This window comes from Pleurodeles waltl, chromosome 3_1, assembly GCF_031143425.1.
Source record: "Pleurodeles waltl isolate 20211129_DDA chromosome 3_1, aPleWal1.hap1.20221129, whole genome shotgun sequence".
NCBI classification, from domain to species: domain Eukaryota; kingdom Metazoa; phylum Chordata; class Amphibia; order Caudata; family Salamandridae; genus Pleurodeles; species Pleurodeles waltl.
Window position 1 is genome coordinate 705,916,453 of NC_090440.1, and position 19,246 is coordinate 705,935,698.

Genomic DNA, 19,246 nt, shown 5'->3' on the forward strand with positions numbered 1-19,246 from the left:
CTACTTGAACTAGGTGGTAAAATGCAACTGTTTTGTGACCACATTTCATTCAATACATTCTTGTATACCGCTGCAATTCGTTATTAGGAAGGGATGTCCTGAACATGCCCCTTCCTAATATCAACTCAGTATGTTTTCGCAATTCCAAATTGCAATTCAGTAACATGTTACCGAATCGGAAATTGGAATTCATTCATACCAAAATGCATTTTATTGGTCGAACAGAATCGGCCCGTTTGCGACCGGTAAAATGCATGATACATATTTCTGCATGTCTCCAACACACCATTATGCCACTCCACTATACATGGCTCCATGCTGACACTCAATTCCACTCCACTCTACTCCACAACCCTCTACCGTATGACTCTCCACCCCACACCACTGTCTGCTACGTCCCTAACTTTTAGCCATGTGGATACAGGCACTGGCCGTGTGGCACTTTTCAATAAAGGTTTCCCATCAAATCATTTCTGATGTGGTTGGTGATTGAGTATCTGTGCTGCCTTGTAATTTATTGACCTTTCTTGACTTTGCAGGCCACAATTCCTCAGGGTGAATGCTTGATTTTTATAGGATGTTTCATTGTAATTTTTCTCATGTGACGTATTATTTACATACTGTGAACCGAGTCGCCTCTAGGTGTCTTATGAGTTGCGGTTGTGGATGGTGTTCATAATGGACCCAAGATGAGAGCTCTGGAGTTGACATTCTGGGAAGTGCAAGTTTTTCACAGTACCTGTCAGTGTCATAAAAGTATTCAGAATACATGCTCATCCAATTCTTGGCCTCACTGCAGAGCACACAGCCCATTAGTCGTGTGTGCCAAATATAATTGTGATTCCATGTGCAAGTCATTTAAGACAATACACAGCTATTGAAATATTGACAAAAATAACAAGGTGAAAGTTAAAGAAGACTCAGTGCTTACAGGAGAGTGCATGAAGTCAAGGAGCGGCATGGAGGAGAGATCAAAGAGAAGGTGCTGAAGTGAAAAAAGATGAGGGTTGAGAGGTACAGATGGAGTATGTTAGAAAGGTGTGGGTATGAAAGGGGCAAAAATGTCTAAAAGGGTGAGACACTACTGAGGAAAGTGGTGTGAAGGGAAGAACAGGAGTGACTGAGACACTCAGAAGGCAACTAGACCTTCGTAATGTTTCATTCATTTGCATATTTTCAGAATTGAATCATTTTAGATTCTAATTATTAAGTGCAGATTTGGTATAAATAATTAGCTAGATACTGTTATTACTACGGTTTGTCTTATTTTAGGTGCATGACTGTTTTTTTAAAAAATATATATTTTTGCTTTCTATATCCTGATGCTGTACCACAAGGCTCACAAAGGCACCAAAATACTGGTCATGCTTCAGGCTTTTTTTTGCACCTCACATGAGATATGGAAGTTGTGAAGGGGATTAAAAAACTGCCCATTGTGCTATTTCTACCTGAGCCCTCTTGGATCAGATGTCCTGGGCCGCCCTTGCACCCACCACAACCCACTTGGTTACAGCAGGCAAAGCATACACGCACCTTCTTGTGGTGTAAATTAAACTTCAGCAATGTAGTATAGATATGTTTTTGAAACTCTTCAGATTCACCAGCGAGGTATGTGACGGCCGTCTGTCTATTTCTGTTTTCTAGACAGCCAGGGCATAAGAATCCTGCCTGAAATCACTTTGGTGCTTTCATTTGCCAGGATCCAAAGTATTCACTTACAGTTCATTCCATCTCTTATCGGAGTTCAGGGATACAAACTCATAAGATATGATCACATATTTTATTTGCCTGTTGGACCACGCAGCGGGTTATTTCTAGGCATGTCATTCACTCCCTTACCTATCATTAAGAATGTGATTTTTGGGGGAGGGGTCTTTTATTATGTCTCACACAAGACATATTGAAAACATACACGTATCATTCCTTAAACTTTTTTTCTTCATTGGAAGGGGAATAAAACACTTGAATGCTAGACAGACGACTTCTATTCGAGTAGCAGGATCATTAGTGGGAGTACGCATTTTTTTTTTTTTTAATTTTTGAGTAATAAATGAGGGACAATGCTTATGTACATCCTTTCTAATCTTTAAAAAGATAACTATGCAGCCTTGTTAGTGGTAACTGCATGGACATGCTGCAGCATGTCGGGAGGACCCATGTATATCTTGAATCATCTGGACTGAACTATGCTTTTATCCATATTTTGTTTATAATAGAAAGACATTTTTGAGAAGACTTTTTTGGAAACTGCAAAGTTTAAAAATCTATTCAACCTCATGCAGCTGTCCAATTGCAGCTGTATGTTTGAAAACAGCAAATGCTTGCTTTTATTAACATGTAGGTTCCCAATTTTGTATCTTAGGTGGCGCACACTTTTGACATGGATCATTTCCTGCTGCCAAAATATGGTAGGGTTCTAAAACGAAAGGCTGAAACGGATGGCGAGAAAAAAGCTGCAAAAATGAGGAAGTATGGTGCCTCCAACTTAGACTTCGGTTTTGCCTGTATCGTTGTTACTGGAGAAGTTAGGCCAGAGTGTGTTTTTTGTGGTGTCACCTTAGCTAGCGACAAATTGAAACCAACCAAACTAAGGCATCACTGGAATAGTAGAGATTTTTTTGCCAGGAAGTTGCACAAGATGACACAACAGAAAAACCTGGGAAAAATGTGGCTTTCACCCCAGCAAATGCCTTGAAAGCTTCATACCAAGTGGCATACCACATAGCCAAAAACAAAAAACCTTTTACAGATGGAGAAAGAGTGATTCTGCCAGCAATTCTTGATGTGGCTAAGACAATGCTTAGTGAAAAAGCAGTAGAGAGTTTAAAAATGATACCCATCTCAGATACAACAGTTTGCCGCCGCATCTCTAACATGCAAGAAGAACTAATTGGGCTCCCGAGTGACTGTGCACTGCAGTTGCAATTCAGCAAACTCTCACTGGGGGAGTTTTGGTTAAAAATGCCTGCAGAACACTCAACTTTGACAGAAATTGCTGTCAAAACTCTCCTGCCATTCAGCTCATCATATTTATGCGAGACTGGGTTCTCAGCTCTTAGGGCATTGAAAACAAAGTATCGTTCAAGACTGGAAGTGGAGCACAACCTTAAGATGGCAGTAGCAGGGATACATCCACAGATTGACGTCTCTGTGGGGAAAAACAGGCACACCTGTCACATTAGTTGTGAAAGTGTTTTTATCTATAGCGAGTGAAATTATGTTTTATGTAGAAAATAAAGCAACACTGTATATTTTTGGGCAAATTGTTTTGGAAATGTGTAATAACCCTCTGTCATATAACCACAGGCACTCACAAATCTTCAGCTTGCTAAACACTCTTTTTATGTTTATTATTTGCCAAACGTAACTAGATATGACTTGGGGTATGCAGGTGGGAATGGCTGTCAATGATGCAGAGTACCAGCGTCCAGAAGCTTTCTTTAGGTGGTGGTAGGGGGGCCCAACCCCTAAACGAATGTTGCTGGGGGGGCTTGGCCAAACAATGTTTGAAGACAACTACCTTAAAGTGTGGTTTTAATCTCCAGCAGATAGTGCAAGGCTTTCTATCTTTAAACCTACAACAACTGAGGAATTCTGCCTTTACTGACAGCTGTAAAATCAACTCTGCTTCTCCTGCTATTTTAGAGTGAGGGATGGATGCAATAGCACCTGTGTTATGTGACCTACTTAATAGTTCCTTTAAGACAGGTTGGGTCCCACAGTGTTGGAAACATGCCATCATAGTGCTACTTCTAAAAAAGCCGCTATTAGATCTCACTAAGCCAGAAAACTTTAGGCCCATCTCGCTGCTCCCCTTTGTCTCTAAGGTGGCAGAGAAAAAAATGAATCAACAGCTTTCGACTTTCATAGAGGAGAGATAACTTTTCCATAGGACTTAATTGGGCTTTCGTACCCATTGTAGTACTGAGTCGGTGCTATTGCTAGCCTCTGAGTCCATTTGTCAAGCTAGTGATAGAGGAGATTACACAGCATGGCTAATGTTTGACCTCAGCACAGCCTTTGACATCGTTTCCCACAGCCTTTTACTCGAACGTCTGTGGAGCTGTGGAATTGAGGACAAGGCTTTGAGGTGGCCTGCCTCTTTTTCTGCAGAACCGCAACTTTCAGGTGACACAAAAACCTTTTTCATCTAAGCTTGTTCTGCTGCAGCAGGTGGGGCCTCAGAGCTTCTCTCTGAGCCCCACTTAATTCAATCTTTATATGCACCCCATGGCTGATATCATTGAGTGCTACAGTTTTAGTATTGTATTGTACGCTGATGGTATGCAGCTGACTATCACCTTGTCGTAGAATGTAGCCAGCATGGCACTTCGGCTGAGATCTTGCTTGTTGGAGGTGGATGAGTGGATGAACCTCAGTTGCCTTAAGTTGAATGCTGGGAAAACTGAGGTCCTTACCCTGGGCAAGCAGCCCTCATACTGGTCCTCTGCTTGGTAGCCTGATTCGCTCTGGCCTCTACCCGTCCCTAAGACAAGAGTTAAGAACCTCAGTATTTGGTTTGATTCAAGGCTCTTGTTTGATAGTCAAACCACAATATTGGCAGGACAGTGTTTCGGGATCTTAAAACTTTTAAAAAGATCCTCAGGCTACTCCCAGAAGCAGTAAGCAAGAGAGTAGTCCAGGCCCTGGTTATGCCCAGGCTGGACTACTGTAATATTCTGTACTTGGGAGTCTCTCAGAGTTGACTGATGAGACTCCAGCATGTGCAGAATGCAGCAGCTCGCTTGTCGTTAAATCTGCCAAGACGTTCTCCTACAGATCTTGTTCTTATGAAATTGCACTGGCTGCCTTTAAAGAAAAGGCTTTCTTTTAAAGCCATCTGTTACCGTTATAGAATTCTTAACAATAAAGGCCCTCGAGACCTGCATCCTCCTGTCAAATCCTACTTCCCCCAAAAGGAACTTAAAATCAGCAGAGGCTTCTCTAGCCTGTATTCCCATTGTTAAAAGGGCATGCATCGGAGGATGCTCCTTCAGTTTCCTAGCCTCCAAGGTGTGTAATTCCCTTTCTCTCCTAGGCAGGAAACAACTGAGATATCAGTCTGGAAAAATGTAAACACCTGGCTTTTCAGAACAATCTGATTGAGTTGCCTTTTAACAGTATGTCTGTTCTGTTGGTCCCTTGCTTGCTGCGCCACTGGATTCAAGCTAGCCTGGCTCATGAAGGGTGATACCCTGAAGCCGGTCCCAGGATGCTTGTTTCCTGTCCAGGGAGGACCTGGCCTAGCAGTTCGGGCTGGACTGTTCCCATGGGGAACAGGGTCAAGACTGATTTGCATTTGGCTGGATCCAAACTGGGGTGACGTTGCGAGCAAAATAACAATGGATCCCAGATCTGTGACTGGGGGTGAGTGTTTGAAAAGTTTCCACACTCCGTCCATCATTTTATTTTGTTTTGTGATGTTGCTTTGTGCGCCCTAAGTGGCCAGGGTATGCCCAGATGTTGGTTTCTTGCTCACTGCGCCACTGGATTCAAGCTAGCCTGGCTGATAAAGGGTGATACCCTGAAACCGGTCCCAGGATGCTTGTTTCCTGTCCAGGGAGGACTTGGCCTAGCAGTTCGGGCTGGACAGTTCCCATGGTGAACAGGGTCAAGACTGATTTGCATATGGCTGGATCCAAACTGGGGTGACGTGGCGAGCAAAATAACGATGGATTAAACCCAGATCTGTGACTGGGGGTGAGTGTTTGAAAAGTTTCAACACTCCGTCCATCATTTTATTTTTTTTGTGATGTTGCTCAAATCAAATTAGAACATTTTGGGATGATCTAGCCATAAAGTACCATAATACTACCTTATATGCACTTCAAGCCAATGGTTTGACAAAGTGGATTAATTGTTTGGTAACAAAAACTGTGCAAGAGTGCTGTGAATAAGAGTGCCCGACGTAAAGGTGTACTGAGAGAGACAATTAGTGTGCATTGCACCATATCAAATTGTGTGAGTGGATTCTCCTCATTTGCTGGATTAAGAGGTCAGTTGACTAGGTCAAAACTTAAGCCAGTGTGGCTGAAGTGTGAAAGAAGAGATGTCTGGAGGTATCTAGATAAAATAAGCATGAAAATATATTAGGACAAGTATAAAGTATAGCATGTTGATCGCCTATGAGTCAAAACATTGAGATGGTTTGTATGAGAATTAGTTATGGTCAAGAAGCAAGGTATGTTTCTGAAGGGCAGAGCAAGATACTTTAGTCCCTTTGAGGGCAAACCAGTGCAGAAGAATGTGGTAGTTGTAGATTCGGGTGATGTGTGGATCCTGTGCAGACTGTTCAGATAAGAGAATTGAGTCAAGACAAATGTTGGGAGGTTAATGACTGATAATGTAGTGGAGAATCCCCCATTAGTAGCATGAAGAGGATTTAGAGTAAACCCTGTTGAATGAAGACTTTTTCAGGGGATGAGTTAATCTCCAGCATTTCTTGGTATATGGTTATGTTTGTTGTGTTTTTCATTGTTTAATATTCAAAATATGTATTATACAAGGAAACAATGTGCTGTTAGATGTTGCTCAGAATTACTTTACTTAGTCATGAGTAGTCTGAAATTACATCCTGAAAAAATTAAGGCAGTACATGTTGATGCCTCAAGTGCTGGTTAGAGTGTTCAGCTCTCCCCTATAGCTCCCTGAGTTATAAGATAGCAACCCTACAATCAGTGATGGTTCTGAAGTGCCAGAGGTCAGTCCCTTTTTAAATCAATATAGTCACCTGTTAAGGTCATGCCAACCCTGCATGGGTTTTCAGAACAGCAGGTAAGTAAGCGCACATTTCTCTGAGCGGGCGACCTCAACAGAATAGCGGACTCTCTTCAGGGCAGGTCCAAAGCGGTTCCAAGGCTCCTCTTTGCAGATGCCAGAGACATTTAATATATGTAGTGGAGCAGAATGAACTGGTACCTATCTAGCATCAGATTCCTGAAAACTAAGGACATCAATTTCTAGTCCTCAATTGATAACATGATGTGAAACTGACAAGTAGTTGATCACTTGTGATTTCTGCAAACAGATGTGGTCGACCTTTTGCCATTCTAACTGTTCCCAAGTGGTTACTACGCTGTCTGTGGCAAACATTTTGTGTAACAGGCTATGTGGGATACAGTGTTTAAGCCCAAAGTTAAAGCTGCCATCCTTGAGCAATTCCAACTCCATGTGTGTTCAGCCCCTAGCCACAGTATAGTCTGAATGTCCTTAAAAAGCATACATTAAAGTAATTTATATTGCCAAACCTGTTGGGGTGCTAAAATGTATTCTGGGCTAAATAATTAGCTTGAAAGTAACATTCAGGACTTGGAGGGCCAATATGCAGCATCTGGGAATGAGTAAACCCTTTGGGAACGTAATGTGATACTTCTAAATTTCAGGGCTACAGCTGATCGCAAAGTTAAAGGCAAGGATATATAAGCGAGGGGAGTGCCCAGGTAAGACTCTTCCTAGATTATTACAACCTTAGGTTTCAAACAATATAGTGAGTATAGACAGCGAGGGTGGAGAGTGGTACTTTGGCACAGAAGGCGTTCTAGATATTCTGCCAGAGTTCCATGCAAAATTATAGTCATCAATATCCACGGGATCCAAGGAAGGTATATCGGCTCACCTACAGAAAGTAATTTTAGTTTGTTTACAGGACATGGTACCACATATGCAACCCATATCAATTATAGAATTCATAAGGGCCTTAGAACATATGATGGGGTGTTGAGATAGGAATGTTGCCTCCATGGTGTACAGCCGTGTTCCGCTGCTCAAGTATGAGTATCTGGTATCGAGGTTTTTGATTTTGGCCCCATACTTACCCTGATCAAAGTTGTATACTAAACATACGCCTATCTCCTGACATGAGTGAGGGCCTGGACCTGGAGGAATGCACAAAGCATATTCTCATTTGTTTTAAAGTCCTTGTCAAGGATGTTCCATGTACAGCAGTGGTGGAAGCATATCATGTTTCTTGAATCTACAGTGGTGACCAGATCTTTTCATCTGTGTCAGTGGAGTGGACGTCTACTGACCCACTTGTATAAAGTTGAACTTCTATGTTGTAGGAAAGTGCCTCTTTAGACATGCCCCCCCCAAACACAAACCTTTTGCCTGGTTTCTGGTGTAATTTCCACTGAAAGTGCACTGGGTTCCTGCTAACCAGGACCCCAGTACCAGATCCCTTTACCCCCAAAACTGCACAGTACTTTTTCCCAATTGGCAAAAACTTTAGCACCCACTGTAAGTCCCTAGTAAATGGTACTCTTCACACCTAGGGCCTGGGGTACTAAGGAGAGCCCCTAAAGGCTGCAGCATGAATTGTACACCCAAACTGACCCCTCACCAACCACATGACAGGCTGCCATTGCAGGCTGCGTGTCTTGGTGATGACAAAAGTGAAAACACGACATGGCACACAGCCTGTGTGCCATGTCTCCTCAACACTGCAGGCAGTATCTGAAAGTTACCCCTCTAGCAGACCTTACAGCCCTAAGGCAGGGTGCATTATATTACATGTGAGGACATATCTACATGAGCAGATATGCCCCTGCTATATCTTTGTCAATTCGTAGATATAGTAAGACACCAGGGAAGCAATTTTAAATGCAAGTGCTGGGCACTGGTCACTACAAGTTTCCTGGTTACATGATGGCTTCTCTGAATATAGGGATATTTGGTATCAGACATCTCAGATTAATATACCCTCACTGATGCCAGTGAGGGATTTATGAATAACTGCACCCAAAGGGCACCTTAGAGGTGCCCCCTGAAGACCTACCAGCTACTAGTGGGTTGATTGACTGGTCCTGATCAGTTCAGCCACAAAAGACGCATTTATGGCCCCCAAGGTGAGAACCAGGGCTCTCAATGGCCAGAGACAAGAGCCTGCACTAAGCAGGAGTGTTATCATCTCACCCTGGCAGGATGGACATTCCAGGGGGAAGCTTCAAAGACCTAGCCACTTTTGTAATGTGACCCAGGTCTCTCCAGATGGTGGGGATAACTGACCCCCCTGCCCTGACCCCACTTTTGGCAGCACAGGAGGGAAAACTAGGTAGATTAGGAGGTGTGCCCACTTAATGCCAGTCCCACCCCTAAGGTGGATGAGCTGAAGTGTACACTACTTTTTAAATTCCTCCCTTTTGTTTGAAAGGAATTAGGTCATTAGGGTTAGGGTTATGACCACTCCCCAGCAGAAGTGGTCATAAAAAGGGTGTAGTCACCCTAAAGGTGGGCAGCCCATTGGCCACTACCTGGCACTCCCTGTAACACCCTTAACTTGAGTATTTAGGGGGCACCCCTGAACACTAGAACTCAGATCCTGGTGACCTAAGAAGCAAAGGACAAAGAAGAGTTGCACCTGCAGAAGAGGAAAAGAAGAAGCAGCTGACTTGGTACCAGCCCCACCGGCCTACCTGCTGACTTCGATGGACTCTGCCCAAAAAGACGAGCCGTCCTGAAGCTGAGCCTCAAAGAAACCCAGGAGGACTGCCTGCCTTCCATAAACCTCAAGACTCCCGTGAGCAGCTGCTCTGCTTTGCAACAAAGTCTCAAGAAAGGACTCTGCAGCCTCCAGAACAGCAAAGACCTGACACCTGAAGTGACCTCTGCACCCAATGTCTATGACCCGAGGTGAAGCCAACCAACAGTGCCAGCAAGGTTCCCCACGTGTCCAGAGCCTGAGTCCACTCAGGTTTCACCCCTCTTTGACTCCCCCAAGTTGACTGCAGCATCTGCACACAGGCCCCCTCTCCAGTGGCCTTGTGGTGAGAGAAAACCCAACACCTCCAGCAACAACTGCACCCGTCGCCCCTGATCCCACCTGAGTTGGATCACTGGTGCCAACGACGTCCCATAGCTCCTCTGAGCTCAAGTCCACCTGGGTCCGCCCCGCTGGACTCCCTGACAATTCCTGCAACCTCAACATTCAGGACCCCCAGACCGCTAGTACTCCTGGGTGAAGAAACCTGAAGCCTAAGGCCCCCCATGCATCCGTCTCCACTAGGCCCTGGAGAAAAGGACCAAAGGTGCACCTATGTCCCCGAGCACCCCAAGTCTACAACCTATCGGCTTGTTGCACCCGACTGGCTTCCTAGCCAGAGCCTGCAGCCTATTTGTCCCGAGGACCAACTCCCATTGAAAACCTTTGAGCACCCAACGCCTTACTGCACCCCTGTACCCGGCCACCCCATTGCTGCCCGGAGTGACCTGCTGGTGTGGCGTTGATCAGCGCCCAGTACTTACCTTAACTCTCTGAGATTGGCCTCATAAATTGTTATTAACCCTGAGTTTGTTGAACATTGTTTTTCTCCATGGGTTAGCATTGAAGAACTGGGCGTTAAAACATATATAAAGAGAAGTGTTATGTTTCTAATTTGGTCTCGGATTTATTCTTTGAGTGTGTGTCTCATTTATTGCCTCTGTGAGTGCAACAAATGCTTAGTACTAGCCTCTGATAAGCCTAACTGCTCGCCCACACTACCACAAAATAGAGCATTAGTCCTATCTACTTTTGCCTCTGCAAACCAACTGGGGATCCATTGGACTCTCTGCAAAGTGTACTTCTTTTCAGTGCACCATATAGAGAGCCATCTTCCTACATATGTGGTGACCCAGACCTTACTCTAACATGCGAGTGCATTTTATGCATAGGAGCATGTGAGTAACCGTTTTAGTGAATGCACTGTGTGTATGAGTGAACCAGAGTAATGGAGGCATGTGAGTTCCATTACGGAAGCACCTGGCCTTCCCACATGCACAAGATGAGGTGAGTTTGTCAGACAGTGTGTATTAATGACATTCCTGAAGCTGGAGGGGTGAGATCAAAACACTGAAGTAGGGAAAGGGGTGACTGTGGTCCTTTTAGAAATGTGATTAGGTCCCTTTGCTAGGAGGGCCTTCTTATTACTGTTCCTCAGCACTGCCATTCGGCAGATGGTGAGGGTGAAGGATGGGACTGCAGTCTCTGTTGTTCAGTTGTTCAGAGTGTGAAGATCCCTTCGGGGTAGTCCTTTTCCTCATCACTATTCAGTGAGGCTGTTGATAGCCAGGTGCAGAAAGCTCACACCTCTTTGTGCCTGTGTAGCCGGGCTGGAGACTACTTTGCTGTGGTTAGCATCACGCTGTGCAAAGGGGGTGACTGGAGAACATCCTGTAGAAAGCGCATGAAAGAAGAACCAATCCAAACTGATTCTGAAAGTATTGACAGATAATCCACATCCCCTTTCTGTTTTGACTGAAAAAAGTGGGAGCTGCTGACCCAATTGTTGTTCTAATTACAAGGTCTCTTTGACCAAGGGATGGAGTGCACCACAGAGTACTCCGAGGACTGCTGTGTAACCAGAGCTGGTCTTTGTCTTACAACCAGCCCCCAGGGTGAGAGGACAGCACCTGCAATGTGAATGGAAAGGAGGAGAGTCTCCCTGTACTGAAGCACCTGGAAGCTAATGTGCCTAATGCGAGGGAGTGTGCCAACCATGCAGGAGGTGTGATTGCCTGGGGTGAGCCAGATGCCCCAGAGCTGAGGATCCATTCGCCGAGAGACCCAGGAGAGCAGTCTGCGTGCTCACAGATTGGAGCACTGGCTCTCCTGGTGAGCACCACGCTCCACAGGACTGTCCTGCAGTTGTGTCCCGGAGCTGTGCTGCTGAGATCTTCAAGTTGCGTCTGAGTGGCCCTGCTCTGTGCCCCTGTCCTGAAGTTGTGCTTGGGCAGAATACGAGCCTGAAGGTGTACCTTAGTGTAGCGTACTGCTATGAGGTTCTGAAGCTGTGCTTGAGCAGACCCTGCTCCTGCAATAGCCTGGAGTGTGCCCAAGAGAACTGGGCTGCTCACCCGGCAGTGGGACCTGAAGCAGGTTCATGCCACACACAGTAGAATGCCTCGAGCCGGTCCTGTAAAGTCTGACCCAGTGGCTCATCATTCAACTTACCTAAAGCTGAGAAGTGCGCTTGAACCAGCCAGAAACCTGCAGTGACGCTGGATCCTGTACAGGCTCTGGGAGGCTGCTTCCCCTGCAGCTCCCAGTGAACTGTTCCAAGTGCCAGGGCATCCGCAGCTCGCACGTGTCCAGAAGGGATGGTGGGGAGAGGGCCAGATATGTGCTGCGGGTCCCTTCTGAACGTGGTACTTCAATGAAGCTCCGCAGTGGTGGGATAAACAAACTGTTGGGATTATTCAAAAGTAAGCGAGCGCACAAACTCCAGAAAGGGTGTAGCACTGGACCTGCGCCTGACACCCACACTTGCCCACAGACAGGCCTGAGCCACGAGATAGGGAGAGAGTGGAGGGGAGGGGAATTCCCAAACCTCGGTGTACTGTAACGTGCACAATTACGTGTTCTGTGTGCATTCAAGTACTTTGCATTTAATAATGACAAGCACAGGGGTGGACGTTCAACACTGTGCTGCTGGGTGGTTGTTGAGTCCCGAGTTTGAAGCACCTCCACATGATCTCTTTGAGGAGCATGTAACTCTTCGCCATCCCTACCACTGAGAGGAAAGTGCTGAAGCGGTTCTACTTGGCCCAGTTTGCAGAGCCATATTAGGATGGGCCCGGAACTTCAGAGGCAAACACCCTGGCTGAGGCCCGGTTACCCCTTCTTGCCCAGTGTACTGAATGTTGCGTTATTTGATCCTTTCTTGTTTCTAATCATGTAGCCTGTTATTGTTAGTCACTCCAGACAGAAAATACAATTTTAGGAAAGATCATTGCCAGTAGACTCCTCTCACTAATGCATGTTAATGTCCTCCTTTACCAGGTGACCTTTAGTCCTGTGCAATCCACATCACACAACCTCTCTGCTATATTGTCTGCGCTTCACCACAGACGCCTGAAGATGGCGGCCACAGCTGTCTTCTCAGAAGCAGATGACATTCTGGTATATACGGGTGAGATCCAAGCCTTAATCTCTCAACAATTCTATGAGAAGCTATTTCTTCTGAGGATGGGTCCTTAGGACTCCATTTCAACCGGGGCACATCAGTGATTTTTCCACTTATGCCAGGACTGGTAATATGCAAGCAAGCCTTCCTCCTGCACTGGCAAGAGACATTGATCCAGTACCGCGTTATACAAATTAAATGTGACATGTAGTTAGTTGTCAGGGATAATTATGGCACAGCAAAAAACAAACTCGTGGGTTTCCTGGACCACTGAATCTCCCTCCTGCTGCCAACAAATGGCAGCGCTGTGTAGACTACTATATCTGTTTATTACATCTCAGGTCCATTGACCATTCCCCGTAGCTTGTGTTTCACCTGACTATGTAAAGAAACATTTCATCACCCTGCACCCTTAATCCTTAATCTGCCTCGTAGCCTCCATGGAGCCACCTAAAGGATTAACTCAGTAGCCTTACCAGCTGCTGCCTTACCCTGCTAACACGCACGCAGACGATCCATCCACTGGAAATTCAGCTGACTGACAGACAGTCCTCTTTTTCCACTCTCGTCAAAACTGGCAGCACACACGCAACTGCAATTCCATCTGCTTCATATAGGGGACACTGCACCAACTTAAAATTAGGAAAAGTATTGTGCCCCTTAAAATCAGGAAAGGTATCACACTGCTTGATTTCTTTCACCTTTGGGTTGCTATACACGTTTGAGCAGCTAGAAGACAGCAGGCAATAAAGATGCTACAGCACTGGTTTGGACTAACATATTTCAATAAACATATGCTATAATAACAGGGGATGCCCCCCTCCAAAATTAAAGTTACCCAACTGCACTTGATGTCCACCTGGTATCTGCCACATGCAATGTACCCCTCGCCTCGCAAGGATCAACGGAACCAGCATGCCCGACAGTGGGTTAGATCATGGTTATGGGGAGGTGGCAGCTATGGAGAAGGCGAGCTTGGAGAATACTGAGAGGCACTGCAGCACACTAGTGCATATGGCACCCTGTCAGGCTATTTCTGGGTGGGATTGTACTATGTCTGGGTTAAAGTTAGGATAGACCAGCTACTACAAAAGCAGGATTTCTACAGTTGATCTTTGTCTGGCAAATGCCTTGCTAAGTTTTCCTGCTTTCGTTCGCACCCAGCCTCCTGATTTCCCTATATTTTGTTTTGATTTCCCTCATTCGGTTCCCTTGGCCAGGTATTTCCCTTCTGTGCTTTTGGAAGGCTTCCCTCCTTGGTCATTCCTCCACACTCCTCTCTACCTCTCTGTTCGGCGCCTGCTGGACTGAAGTATTCTATTTCCTCTCAGGTAGTGGTGAAGTCTCCTGGTATTCACTTCTCGCTCCACACAGTATCTCTGAGAGGATGTCAGGAATGTGCTGGTAATGATGCTTATCCGCTGATAATCCTGCTTACTTATGTCTTGCCTCCATTTGTAACCAGCTGCCATCAGATGCCAGGACCATCCCTTGCCATCCAATAATGAGCTCCAGTGAACCCACAGCCGCGCCGTGTTTTGTCTGTCTGTTCTCCTGGATAGATTGTGTTGCTGTGATGTCCCTTCCTGTGCTGTCACTTTTAGAATCACTTCCCACGATACTTCCACATTGCTGGGAATTCCCAACAAGTAATATTTTGGGCGTGCACAATCTTTCCACGGTATCCCTGACCTGGAACTCCCATTCTGAGCCCCCCCCCTCCGCCCCCCACCGGCACCTGTCAGTCCGAATTTACATTATGGGGTAATATTATGCATTTGTAAAGGCCTTCATAACGCAAATTCAAGTTTTGTGATTTCAAAGGTGAATTTGCAGCCGGCAGTTCAGCCATTTGCTCCTGCGATTTCAACTTACTTGTGCAGGCGCATTCGCGAATTGGGTCTTACAGGATCAGCTGGATGAATATAGGTAGGTGAAGGTTTCTAAAGTTGTTTTGTTCTGCAGCCCGTGATGGTGTGACCTATTAAAGAAACTATTCTTTCTTATATCGCTGTTCATATAATCAAACAGCAGAGGGCGCCAGGCTGCAGGACAAAAACAGCTTCAGAAACCTTGAGTTGTTTTCTCGCTGATACCGATACTTTACGCTACAGGCTCTGAAACTCGTGGTTAATCATACACAGTTTATTTTTACTCTAGAGACGTTTACGCTTTAAAAATGTCATGCATTGCTTTAACATAACCGCCACACTGTTCCGAGTTGCTGATACGATTCTGTTCCAAGAGGAAGCAGAGCAAATAAAAATGCACAGAAAGACAGTTCAATGTTTCTTTTAGGGTGAGCTGCAGTAATAAAACACGGAGGAAAGAAAGAAAGACAGAAACAAAACAAATGTAGCACTCCTAACCAGGAAACATACAAGTCAGCAAAATATTATAACACAAAGGTTTATCTTCCAATGTCATTGTTATCAATGATAACCCAGCACACATATTCAACAACGTATAGAATTAAACACATCGAAAGCTGCAAAAACAAAAATGAATAAATATTAGCAAAGCCAATAGGGGTGGCCTTATCACGCTGGTACGATTTATTCAAATGTTATTATAACCCCCTCGCTGCCAGGCCTTTCCCCCTCCTGTGCCGAGCCTTTTTTGGCTATTTGGGGCAGCTCACACTTAATCCCGCATAACTTTTTGTCCACATAAGCTACCACGCCAAATGTGCATCCTTTTTTATCCCAACATCCTATGAATTCTAAAGGTACACAGAGTTTGTGGGTTCCCCTAGAGGAGACCGAGAAATTAGCCAAAACATAACTAACATTTAGTTTTTTTTCTCAACAATGGGAAAAAAGTGCTGCAGAAGAAAGCATGTGTTTTTTCCCCTGAAAATGGCATCAACAAAGGGTTTGTAGTTCTACAATCACCATCTTCCCAGCTTTCAGGAACAGCCAGACCTGAATCACAAAACCACACTTTTCAACACAATTTTGGCATTTTACTGGGGCATACCCCATTTTTACTATTTTTTGTGCTTTCAGCCTCCTTCCAATTCGTGACAGAAATGGGTGTGAAACCAATGCTGGATCCCAGAAAGCAAAACATTTCTAAAAAGTAGACAAAATTCTGAATTCGGCAAAGGGTCACTTGTGTAGATCCTTTTAGGCTTTCCTACAGAAAGTAACAGCTAAAATAAAAAAATATTGAAATTGAGGTGAAAAAAGAGTCATTTCTGTCCACGTTTTCTTCTATAACTTTTTCCATCTATGGCAGATTTTTCAAAGCAATATACCATTACGTCTGTTGGACTCTTCTGGTTGTGGGGATATATAGGGCTTGTATGTTCATCAAGAACCCTTGGTATCCAGAGCCAATAAATGAGCTGCACCTTGCAATGGGATTTCATTGTATATCGGGTATACAGCAATTCATTTGGTGAAATATAAAGAGTGAAAAATAGGTATCAAGGAAACCTTTGTATTTCCAAAATGGGCACAAGATAAGGTGTTGAGAAGCAGTGGCCTTATGCCCGAGACAGGAAATGCCCCAAAACACTATGTGAACACATCAAAATGATCAATTACAAAACTAACTGTTTTTGCAGGGGGGCACCTGTGTTTTTGGTCCTGGGCTCAGCAGCCATCTAGGGAAACCTAACAAACCCAGACATTTCTGAAAACTAGACACCCAATTTAGCTTACAAAAAATCAAAATTTTCCCACTTTTCTGTGAGGGATCACCGCACTCGCACAAATTTCCTACCACCCTACATTCCCCTCAGTCTCTTAATAAAAATGATACCTCACTTGTGTAGGTGGGCCAAGTGCCTGTGACAGGGAAGAGCCAAAAACATGTCAAAATTGAGGGGAAACCCAAGGGGGTCCAAAAGGACAGTTCGGAAAAAAACATTTTCAGGCTGAGAAGTGGGGCTGAACTTTTATCAGTATAGATGCTTCAGTGCTGGGTGGTAGGAATTTTGTGGATTCCTGTAGATTCCAGAGGATTCCATAAAAAAATGTAGGGAAAATGTGTGATTTCAAGCAAAGTTGGAGGTTTGCAGGGCATTGTGGGTAAGAAAATGGTGTGGGTGCATGTAAAGCACACCACCCTGGACTCACCCAGCTGTTTAGTTTTCAGATGTGTCTAGGTCTCGTAGATTTTTCTAGAGGGCAGCGCCCGAAAGCCCAAAAAGTGCAGCCCTCACCATTCCAAGTGGGACGATTTTGAGAGCTAGCCAAGCTCTCATGGCCCAAATGTAAAATCAAAACCCCAAATTATCAAATGTCCTCTTGTTTGCTGTTTGGATAAAATCATTTAGTGTGTTGGGGGAGAGCTGAAAGACTGTTACCCCCTTTAGTTGGGGTGGAGGCATAACCATGCCCATACTGGTTGGTAGCCACCACCCCACTATTTTTTTAAATTCCCTGGCATCTAGTAGGCTTTCTGCCTCCCCCGGGGAGTGGATCAGGAGTAATTTCCCCATCTGCCCACTGGAGGGCAAAACAACTTTGTCCCCATTTATTTGGGGTGTGTGTATGGCCATACCCACCCTCTTTATTAAAAAAAAATCTTCCCTGGTGTCTAGTGGGCATTCTGCCCCCCATGGGGGCAGATGGGCCTTACAAAAATAGGCAGATCTGCCCCCAAGGGGGGCAGAAATGGCCAACAATAATGTGCCCCCATGGGTAATGACCCTTGCCCAAGGGGTCGCCACCCCCACACAAAAAAAAAAAACAAAAAAAATCCCTGGTGTCTTTGTGTCTTCTGCCCCCCCCCCCCCCCTTAGGGGCAGCTGGGCCTACAACTAATAGGCCGATCTGCCCCCGAAGGGGGGCAGAAATCGCCAAGAGTTATGTGTCTCCTTTAGGGGGTGACCCTTGCCCAAGGGGCCGACCCCCACAAAAAAAACACACACAGATCCCTGGCGCCTAGTGGGTTTCGACCCCCCCGGGGGCCAGATCAGCCAAAAACATGGCTGATCTAGCCCCAGGAGGGGGGCCGAAACATTAAAAAAAATCTTGCCCCAGGGCAGCGACCCTCGCCCAAAGGGTCACTGCCCTAAAACATAATTATAACATAATCTCTGGTGCCTAGTGAGTTTCGACCCCCCAGGGGGAAGGTCGGCTGAAAAGATGGCCGGTCTAGGAATAGGAAGAGTACACATTCCATGAATATCCAGGTCATATGCAATGCCTCCAACACAATAACGGATCTTGTGGCCAGATACCCAGGTAGCACACATAATTCATACATCTTCAGGCTCAGTGGAATACACACAAGACTTCTTGCTGGGGAGTTTGGCGAGGGATACCTACTTGGCAATGAAACAGTGAACAATGGCGTATAACATCTATGTGATGTCACAGATAACAATAACTCATTTTACTCTCCTGTCATTCTAGGAGACAGTGCATATGGAGTGCGGTCCTTCATCTTAACACCCTATCTCAATCCTGCCACGCCAAGTGAAAGAGACACAATGCAGCCCACAGGAGGACACGTAGCACGCTTGAGAGGACTATCAGCCTGCTAAAGAGTCGTTTACGATGCCTGCACAAGCGTGGGGCGCACTGCAATACAGTCGAGAAACCACCTGCAAAATTGTGGCCACATGTGCAATGTTACACAACATCGCAACAACAAGAGGCATACCAATGAAACCCACAGAGCCAGACTCCAATGAGGATGACAACCCCTTGCCACCCCTTCACCCAGCAGACAGAACCAAAGGGCAGACAAAGACATGCTGAGATTACACGTAACTATTTCTGATGTGAGTAATGACAACACCACGTCTCCTTTCATTTATTGCTGTAGGTATCACATTTATTGCCTTGACTTAAGGTAATGTATGTGTGAATAGGACATAGGTATACAAAATACACAATCAGGTACCAGTTACAGTGTGACACTATTGACATCATAGTATCAATGCATTGCTACATGATATGCAAGTCCCATGTATATTCTCCACATTACTTTTTACGTCTACGCACTCCACTTGAACGCTGAGTGGTCTCGGTGGCACCTCCTGTTGTGAGTTCAGAGACAGTACTGTGTCTGAAACTGCGACGCCTAGGATCCATCACAGGGGCTGGGACACTGCTGAGGCTAGAGAGCTCCTCACTATCCCCACCACCCAGTTTGCTGTTTGTAGCACTGTGGGCTGTCTGCATTGTCTCCAATACATTGGTGACTTGCACCAATGCTCGTGCAACGTCCCGACTGCAATGTGCCATCACCACTTGCATGCCCATAGCACATCCTGACACCAAAGCAGTTGTGGTAGTGAGCCGATTGACAGATCTGCTGAACCCATCCAACCTGCTCATTAATTGGTGATGGTGCCTACGGTGGGTGACATTCTCCTGTTGCATTACAGTGCAGAGTTCCCTTATGGC

General features: G+C 45.4%; 1 long non-coding RNA gene across 1 annotated transcript in view; it reads left to right on the forward strand.

Moving 5' to 3' along the window:
* Positions 1 to 19,246, forward strand: part of LOC138284529 (uncharacterized) — an 81,384-nt gene that overhangs the window by 22,846 nt on the left and 39,292 nt on the right. The window contains exon 2 of the long non-coding RNA XR_011201412.1: positions 18,248 to 18,618. This is a non-coding gene — a long non-coding RNA (uncharacterized lncRNA). The remainder of the gene's footprint in view (positions 1 to 18,247; positions 18,619 to 19,246) is intronic.